The following is a 10224-nucleotide window of genomic DNA, read 5'->3' as shown; positions in this document are numbered from 1 at the left end:
GCATGCCTACTTTCTTAAAATGTCCAATGTCCTTTTCAAATCCAATTGAGCCTCCAGAAGCATTCCTATTAACATTGTGCTTAATTCAAAAGATGATCTTTCCACGGAACAATGAAAACTACCTTGGAGGAAAAACCGTCTTGTTTGTCACATCTCATAGGCAACTGAGACTTGGAAAGAAGACAAATTGTGAATGATAGATGAGAAATAATAAGTTATGAATCTCCATCAATCAAGACATGTGATTGGATATTGGCCACCAAATATAGAGATAGCTCCTTCCCATACTCAAGATACAGAAGAAGGAAGAGATTTGTTCAACAAATTCATTCATTTATTCATTCATTGAACAAACACATCATATTTGAGATGGTTGCAAAATGCACAGATGCCAAGGGGATTTCCCAGAGCCCTTAAGGTCTCCAGGAAAGTTTATTTATTTCACCTTACAGTTTCATCAAAGCTCTAAAGAGCTTTATCAGCTATAACTGGGCAGAGGGGTCCACCTTTGTGTTTTTTCAGTCAATAAAAATTTGTTGAACATTTGCTATGTTCCAGGTACTTTGTGTGACTCATAGGTCCACAAACTTTTTCTAAAACCATTCATGCCTTCTTGCGTCAAAAAATAAATATAAGATACACACTATAACATATATGCTTCTGGGTGCTTGATTACAATGAGGCTCGCTTGACACAATTGGTGTCTACTCCTTGTCTCCCTACATAAGAGTAAATTCTGGACAAGGTTTACACTCTCCTCTCCACCTTCCAAGCCACGCCATCACCATCTTACCCATCATCACTCTTCAAACTGTATTTTATTTATTTATTAATGATAATACTTAAACCTGATGTAAAATACATTTACTATATATAATACTATATATATACATAAATATACCTACGTATATATATACCTACACATATATAGGTTCCTATAGGTTCAATTTCTCTGAAGAACTCTGACTAATAAAAAGGTCATATGCATATGCAAGCATACATTTGTATGTTGTAGCTACCTTGTACACGTGTACATAGTTTCGCACAGATAACACACTATAACCATTCTTTTCATCTGCTTTTCACCTAACAGTCTATCTTGGAGACTGTTCTATATTTGTGCACATGTAGAACTGCATAGTTTCCCATTGTATATTTGTTTAGTAATTTCTTTTTAAGATTTTATTTATTTACCCATTTGTGGGTGTGTGTGTGAGAGAAAGAGAGAGAGAGAGAACATGAAGTGAAGGAGCAGAGGGAAAGGGACAGACTCCGTGCTGAGTACAGCGCCCAACATGGGGCTTGATCTCACGGCCCTGAGACATGACCTGAGCCAAAATCAAGAGTCAGATGCTTAACCGACTGAGCCACCAGGTGCCTCTGTTCAGTAATTTATTGAATTAGTCTCCTATGGATGGACATTTAATATGTTTCTCAACTTTGCTATTACAAACAATGTTGTGAGAATATCTTTGTACACAAGTCGTTTTATAGATGTAGGTATATTACATACACCTACAGATACATTATTGAATCTAAAACAAGTGCTTACAGGTAGAATTTCTGGGACTCAAGCTATGTACATCTTACATTTTGTTTGGTCTTGCCATATTGTCCTCCACAGAACTTGGATGGATTTACAGCTCTCCCATCAATAACAGCAGAGTGTGTTTTCAAAATTATTTTATCTTTGCTAGCCTGACAGGAGAAAACATGAATCTTAGTGTAATTATGATTATATTTTTCTTATTATAAGAAATAAAGAGCATCTTCTTATATGTTTAAGAATGATATCCTTTCCTGTGAACTGTTTATATGCTTTGCCATATTTCTGTTGGTGTGGAAAGAATAGCTTTTTGTAATAGTCATTACTGTGTGCCTAGGAAGTAGTCCCAAGATACATAAATGTTTTAATGTTAAACTGGAAGTTGACAACTGTCACTTGGACAAATTATCATTAGAATTTCAAAGATAGGGACCCTGATGAGGCATATGAAGTGCAAGAACTATCAGGTGGTGATCTATGTCTTATGTTATAACTATAATATGAGGGTAAAATATCAGCCAAACCATTCCAAGTTGGAGTAATTTCTGTCCTCCTTAGAACTCTCACAGTTAAATCTATTAAAGAGTATTCTAAGGTTAAATAATTCATAATTAGAATTCATGGTTTTGTGACTTGTTATGTAGGGGATTTCAATGAAAGAGTAAATAATCATTGATGACAAATGCATCTAGTTTTCTCCTAATCTTGTCAGTTGTTCCAAAGCTCCTTAAAGCTGTGATTCTCCCAGATACAGCCATTTAAAAAAGAAAGAAAAAGAACTTTTAGACCTTGGGTAAGTCTCTTAGTTTCTAAAGATCTTTTTATCTCACTCCAAAGTCTAGGGAATGACTAAATAATCCAAAATTCTATGATTCCTTATTTTTCTCTTCTTACCCTCTGTAATTCTACATTGATTATTTTACCAAAAAAAAAAAATAATAATAATAAAACCATGAATTCCAATTCTAAATTCTTTAACATAAGAATATTCTTCAAAGGACTTAACTGTGAGGGTTCACTTCCCACCCCTGACTGGAGACTAGAGACGTAGGGAGCCCTGTTTACTCCCACCCACGGTGTCCAGGAGGTTCTAAGGCAACCCAACTTTCAGCCCAACCATGAAGACTTTAATTGCATTGAAAACTCTATAATGATACGTATGATAATTTTATAAATTGCATAGGAAAAAAATTGGTTTTCATAAATATTAAAAGAAAGGACAGCTTCCCTGAAAAATAATTTAAGAGTTTTCAGATTTCTGCAGAAACTCCATTGAAAACATAAAGATACCAGATAAGAAGCTCAAATAGATTTTTATAAAACTGAGAAGTTAGTGTTTCTACTTCAAAAAAGAAAATCTACCTAGTAAAGAAAATATCATGGACATATTTAATAAAACACAAGTATCACAAAAAAATGTCAACTGGCCATTCAGCTGGCATCCAAAGGAACTATTTGCAAAATTCCTCATAGGATTGGGGCTTTCATCACAGCAGTTAATCTCCCTCCCCCACCTCATGTGACCCCAGCAATTGCTGCATCCCTCCTAAGAAGCATCCCTCCTAAGGCAATTATAGTAGGTCTTATAGTTTGGCTGTTCTTCCAGCTCTTACTACTTCTTCTCTAAGAGTGTAAACTAGCAGAAAAGTAGCCCTTTTGATTCACCTTGGGGAAATGTCTGAGGTAGACACATGTGTGCACATCAGAAGATCACAGACATTTGGAAGAAGAAAGGGAGCTAAATTGAAAGGATGTATTGACAGGCTATTTGCCATGTGCCAGAGTTGAGCCAAGTACTTTATCTGCATTAACCCATTTAATAATCACAAAACCTCATCAGGCAGGAACATCTATTATGATACCCTTTTTACAGATAGAGAAACAAAAGGGACAGGAGACTAAATATGACCCCTATCACATAGCCAAAAAGTAACAGCTGCAGTGTAAGCCCAGGCCTCCGGCTTCGGGAGTGTGTGCTCTTAACCCCTCTGCTGGTCCACTTCCTAAAAAGAAAAGATACGTGAGCAAAGGAAGCCCCAGTACCCAGCTCTGAAAAAAATGGTGGGTTTCTGGGTCTGCCTGTGATCAGTTTGTCCTCCTTAGTCCATAGGTTACCTTGAACCAAGTCTAGCTAACCAGATGAATTAATCGAACACATATAAAATCTTTAGAAAGGGAAGTTACAAATACTTCAGCATATGAGCATCAGCCTACACAGGCTGATTTCACACATAATGAAAACATCCAGTTCTCTAAACTGGACCTGTATCTCAAAATGCTTTTTACTAATTGATTAATTGACTGATTGATGAGAGGAAGCCTATTAATCTTTTATTTTTTGAGCCCCAGCTTCATTTATAGTCAGGTACTTCAACATCCCACTGTCAGCAATTCATCGAACCAATACACAAAATAAGCAAAGCTGTGAAAAAACTCAACAGAACCATCAACCAACACGATCTAATTGACATTTATAGAAAACTACAGCCAACTCAGTAAAATAGTTTTTTTTTAAGCAATCATGAAATATTCAACAATATAGACCATACTCTGGGTCATAAATAAACCCGAACAAATTTAAAATAATTGAAATCACACAGCATAAATTCTCTGACCATAATGGATCAAATTATGGTTGAGTTCAGTCAAGCTACTCAGCCAAGCAACATTATGCTATTTTTGCTTTATTTTGATATCATTTTTATGAAATAAAATATTGCCATACTTTTCTTCCGATTGATATCAAGTGTCACTTTTTAAATCTCCTAAATAGCCAAAAATATTTCTTCCAGCACTTCCTTGAAGCCTGATATCTCACATAAATGATTCTTTTTTAATTCATAATTTTTGCACTTAATCTTTTCTTGCCAGAGACACCTTTATTTCTCTGTTCTCTACCCAAAGCTTCCACAGTGTCAAGCCTTAATCTGCCCTTCCAGATTAGGCCAAGGTCGCTGGCTGCATTGTCTCTGGAGCTAAGTGAATTGCTGGCCTGGAGGTAGAAGGGAGTCCATTGCTCTCTGGGAGCCTATCTTTAATCCCCTAGAGAGGAGTTTACTCTGCTAGAAGAAAATTAGCCCCTGGAGAGCAAAAGTCAACAAGCTTTATCATCCTTCTTCCTGGGTTATTTTGCTATTGTTGACAGGCTGTCTTAATGTCCCAGGGCAGTTGCTTTCTGGATTTGTCTTACCCTTGGAATAAATACCCCAGGATTTCATGGCTGTATGGCCCCCAGAGTGCAGTAACAATGCTGCCCAGCAGTATGCCCTAGATGCACTTTCTAACAATAGCCTTCCACTGCAGCAAGCACCGTGGCCAAAACCCATCTTGGGAAGCACTTGGACACTAAGGAAGCCATACTGAGGTCTGTGAGGCAGATACAAGACCATTTGGATCATAGTCCACAGTCAGGTAATCAGCTATCAGGATCTCCTTGAACCAAACCCTTCTCAGGAAAAAAAACAAAACAAAAACAAAAACTCCCTTCTCAGGAAACACAGAAAGTATGGGTCTATATCACAGCCTACTATAAGGAGATCATGTACTTCTGTTTGTGGTCCCTGTTCAGACTATTATGGGCTCAAGGGTGTCCACCACCACCCCCAAAATTCACATGTTGCTGTGGACTGAACTGTGTTGCCCCAAAATTCATATGTTGAAGCCCTCATCTCCAATGTGACAATATTCACAGCACTTCTCTCCTCTCAGTCTCTTTCTCTCCCTCTCCTCTCCCCACCCCACCCCTACTCCCCCTGCCATATGAGGACACAGGCTTCCTGCAAGCCAGGAAGAGAGGTCTCACCAGAACTCAACCATGCTGGCGTCCTGATCTCAGACTTCCAGCTTCCAGACTGTAAGGAAACAAATTTCTGTTGTTTAAGCACCCAGTATTTTGTTATGGGAGTCCAAGCAGACTAAGACATATGTTGAAGTCCCAACGTCCAGTACCTCAGAGCATGACTATATTGGAGAAAGAGCCTTTAAGGAGGTAATGAAGGGAAATGAAGTCATCAGGGTGAGCCCTAATCCAATATGAGTGGTGTCTTTATAAGAAGAGGAGATTAGGAAACAGAGAGGGAAGACCATGTGAGGACACAGGGAAGAGAAGGCAACCATGTACAAGCCAAGGAGACAGGCCTCAAAAGAAACCAACCCTGCCAACACCTTGACCTTGGACTTCTAGCCTCCAGAGTTATGAGAAAATAAATTTCTGTGGCTTAAGCCACCCAGTCTGTGGTACTTTGTTACTGAAGTCCTAGGAAAACTAATACTCTTGGGGGAGCCATTGTGGTATATTCCACATGTGCCAGCATCACAGTCCATAAAGTCACTCAAAACAATAATTACTTCAGAGATAATGGCGTACCAAAATGGTGGGTATGATAAAGAAAATGTGAAGGAGGAGGAATAGGACAGACACCTTAATAAAGTGGTGATAAGGGCTGAGACTCGGTGACCAGGGCAAGGGAGTGAGTGCACTGAATGGGACCCAAGTGAGGTCAGGGCATGGGGAGGAGTCACACACAGGAGCACCCCTTCTCCACTCATGGAAGAATGGTAAGGCAGGGGGACACGAGGGAATGAAGCACAGGAGCCAGCTGAGAGCAACAGATGTGGGTCCAGTCATCAGAGGGATGAACTCAGAAGCTGCTCTAGCTTTGTGACTCTCCCATCTGTCTACCCCGCTCCCCTCAGGAAGGTTCTAGCTTCTCTGAGCAGTAAGGGAGTAAATAGTTCATCTGCCCTCTAACAAGGAGACATAGCACTATTATTAATGAAGTGAGAACAAAGTAATTATCTGGATAATTCAGACATCCATCCCCATTTTCAACAAAAATGTTCAGGTAAAAAAAGGTGTAAGAGTCAAGAGGAATAGATTGATTTGAATTAATTGACTCAATTTACCATTTTATATTGGACTTGTCCAAAGTAATTTACAAAGATGACCTTTAGCTGTGCTCATGGGTCAGCCAGTGATAGAGAACGTTATCAGCAGTGTTGCACCAAGGGACTCCAGTCCCAAGACCTGGTCTGGAAGGAGAGGACAGACATATTATTTCATACTGAGTCATTCTCAGAGGTATTTTCTGGGTATGATGCAGTGTCTCACATTCTAAAGCGTGAATCCAGTAGGATGAGCCATGCAAAGGCTATTATGTACAGAACAAGTATGGAAAAAGAACTGAGGTATCTGCGCCAGCTTCTTATGAATCTACTTGGGGAAAATGCATGAAGGCATGTGGAAGGGGAAACTGCAATCAACAGCATTTACATGAAGACCTCATCCGAACAGCAGTGACCACCAGTGTTCCAGCATACCTGTGCGTCCCCCCAAGCACACTGCATCAGAAATCTGAATGTTATCAAAGGCCTACCTTAGGAAATGCCACTCAGCCCCATCTCCTTCTTTAGTCGGGAGTGCTAGGATATTTTCTTTTCTTTTTTTTTTTTAAGATTTTATTTATTCATTTGAGACACAGAGATACAGAGAGAGAGAGAGAGAGCATGAGCAGGGAGAGAGGCAGAGGGAGAGGGAGAAGCAAGCGCCCTGCTGAGCCAGGAGCCCAATGTGGGGCTCGATCCCAGGACCCTGGGATCATGACCCGAGCCAAAGGCAGATGCTTAACCAACTGAGCCACCCAGGCGCCCCAGTGCTAGGATATTTTCATGTTGCTTCCCTGAGTGTCCTCATTGGGAGCCAGCAGAATCTAAAAACCCCATACCTTAACTCCTTAACAAATGCCATAAAGAGTTCAGGATTTCCTGATCTTCTCATTGGACTCAAGATGACAGAGTACAGGGCACCTGGGTGGCTCAGTCAGTTAAGCGGCTGCCTTCGGCTCAGGTCATGATCCCAGGGCCCTGGGATCGAGCCCCATGTCGGGCTCCCTGCTCAGTGGGGAGTCTGCTTCTCCCTCTCCCTCTGCCTGCTTCTCTGCCTACTTGTGCTCTCTATCTCTCTGTCAAATAAATAAATAAAAATCTTTAATAAAAATAAAAAAAAAATAATAAAAAGATGACGGAGTACAAACTACTTGGGATATGAAGTCGGAACACGTGAGTTCGAGTTTTAGCTCAGCTAGTTACAAGCTAGGCAATCTGGAAAGTCATTTAACTCCAGGGATCCTCAAATGCCTCACCTGTGATATATAACATAAAACACACAGGGTTATTAGAAGAATTAAAAGAAATAATGAATACCAAAGCCCTTAACAAACCTCAAAGCAATGTGGAGTTGCAGTTCTTCTTAGTAAGACACTAGCTTACTTCCTCAGATAGAAGGCAACGTGTGTATGAACGGAGTCACTAGTCACTGAGATACAACCTCATGCTGCTTACTTGATCCTCTGACACATTCATAACCGGCCCTTGTAGGTATTTGTGCTTAAACATAATGCAGACAGTAGAATCTGGTGAGTTATATAGAATTTAGCTCTGGCTTCCTTATTTGTAAGATTGGTGGTTCAAGTATCCACTTTGCAGATTTTTTTCTTTTGAATATTAAATGAGACCACTTATGAGTTAACTATCACAAGGATTGGTACATTTTTGGTGCTTGATAAATATTAGGGTTTTAGGGGCACCTGGGTGGCTCAGTCGGTTAAGCGTCTGCCTTTGGCTTAGGTCATGATCCTGGAGTCCCGGGATCGAGCCCCATGTCAGGCTCCCTGCTCAGCAGGGGGCCTGCTTCTCTCTCTGCACCTCTTCCCTGCTTGTGCTCTCTCTCACTCGCTCGCTCTCTCGCAAATAAATGAAATCTTTAAAATATATATATTAGGGTTTTTAAACTATTTATAATGATACGACTATTGTTCTGTTGCCACTAGGGGGCAGAAAGATGGACATTCTCCCTTCTCAGTGTCTGGCATACCGTTATCATTGGCCTGTTGGCTTAGTTTGTATATTCCCCATTCTAACTCCCTACCCCCACTCTCAACTCCTGTTCTTCTCCTCCTCACCCCAAAGTACCATTCTAAGGTTTTTGATGTCAGTTCATTTATTTATTTTTTACTAGTTTTGTATGTTTCCTTGTTAAACATGTTGAACTGTTTTGGGTGCAAACAACAACAAAAACTTCATTTCTCTAATTCTCTAACCTCTGAATCCTTTCTGGAGAAAAAGGAAGAACGGCTCTCACAGCATTATGGCATTTTGGACTATACCAGGAGCTTTGGAATTCAGCTTGAGAGACCAAAAACATCTTTTTTCTTTCTGAAAAGATAAGGGCTCAGGGCCTCTCCCCTCAGGGATTGTGACTCTCAGTCCCAGGCGACTAGTCACTGCTTGGAAAGCACCAGGGAGGAGCAGCACCCTGATAAGGGACTGATCCTTCTCCTTGAGCAATAGGACTGATGTCATCCTCGTGGGGAACAGGTCATGCCCTATTAGCGGGAGGGAGGAGAGGTTACTCAGGGCCATGTACAGACTTATAAAACTTAGACATTTCTAAAAATAAGGCTCAAAAGGAATCTTCCATACACAATAATAGCTCTAAATGGATCATGGACACAAATACAAAATCTAAAGCTATAAACCTTTTAAGAGAAAATATAAAAGTTAATTTCTTTGACCTAGTTTTAAACATTTTTTTAGGTATGATGCCAAAAGACAAGCAACAAAAGAAAAAATAAGACTTCAGCAGAATTTAAAACTTTTGTACTTCAAAAAACACTATCAAAAAAGTGAAAAGAATCCACAGAATGAGAGAAAATATTTGCAAATCCTGTATCTGATAAGAGATTCATATCCAGAATATATAAAGAACCCATGCAACCTGCCACTCTGGAAAACAGTGTGGAGGTTCCTCAAAAAGTTGCAAATAGAGCTACCATACGATCCAGCAATTGCACTACTGGGTATTTACCCCAAAGATACAAACGTAGGGATCCGAAGGGGTACGTGCACCCCGATGTTTATAGCAGCAATGTCCACAATAGCCAAACTGTGGAAAGAGCCAAGATGTCCATCGACAGATGAATGGATAAAGATGTGGTATATATATACAATGGAATATTATGCAACCATCACAAGGAATGAGATCTTGCCATTTGCAATGACGTGGATGGAACTGGAGGGTATTATGCTGAGTGAAATAAGTCAAACAGAGAAAGACATGTATCATACGACCTCACTGATATGAGGAATTCTTAATCTTAGGAAACAAACTGAGGGTTGCTGGAGTGGGGGGTGGGGTGGGAGGGATGGGGTGACTGGGTGATGGACACTGGGGAGGGTATGTGCTCTGGTAAGCGCTGTGAATTGTGCAAGACTGTTGAATCACAGATCTGTACCTCTAAAACAAATATATGTTATTTGTTAAGAAAAAAAAAAAGAAGAACATAGCAGGAGGGGAAGAATGAAGGGGGGAAATCGGAGGGGGAGACAAACCATGAGAGACGATGGACTCTGAAAAACAAACTGAGGGTTCTAGAGGGGAGGGGGATGGGAGGATGGGTTAGCCTGGTGATGGGTATTAAAGAGGGCATGTTCTGCATGGAGCACTGGGTGTTATGCACAAACAATGAATCATGGAACACTACATCTAAAACTAATGATGTAATGTATGGTGATTAACATAACAATAAAAAATTTAAAAAAAGAACCCATGCAACCTAATAACAAAAAGTCAAAACAACTTAACTAAAAAGTTCAAAACCATGAGAGACTCTGGACTCCGG

This window comes from Halichoerus grypus, chromosome 10 (genome assembly GCF_964656455.1).
Source record: "Halichoerus grypus chromosome 10, mHalGry1.hap1.1, whole genome shotgun sequence".
NCBI lineage: Eukaryota > Metazoa > Chordata > Mammalia > Carnivora > Phocidae > Halichoerus > Halichoerus grypus.
Note: the sequence above shows the minus strand (reverse complement) of the source record.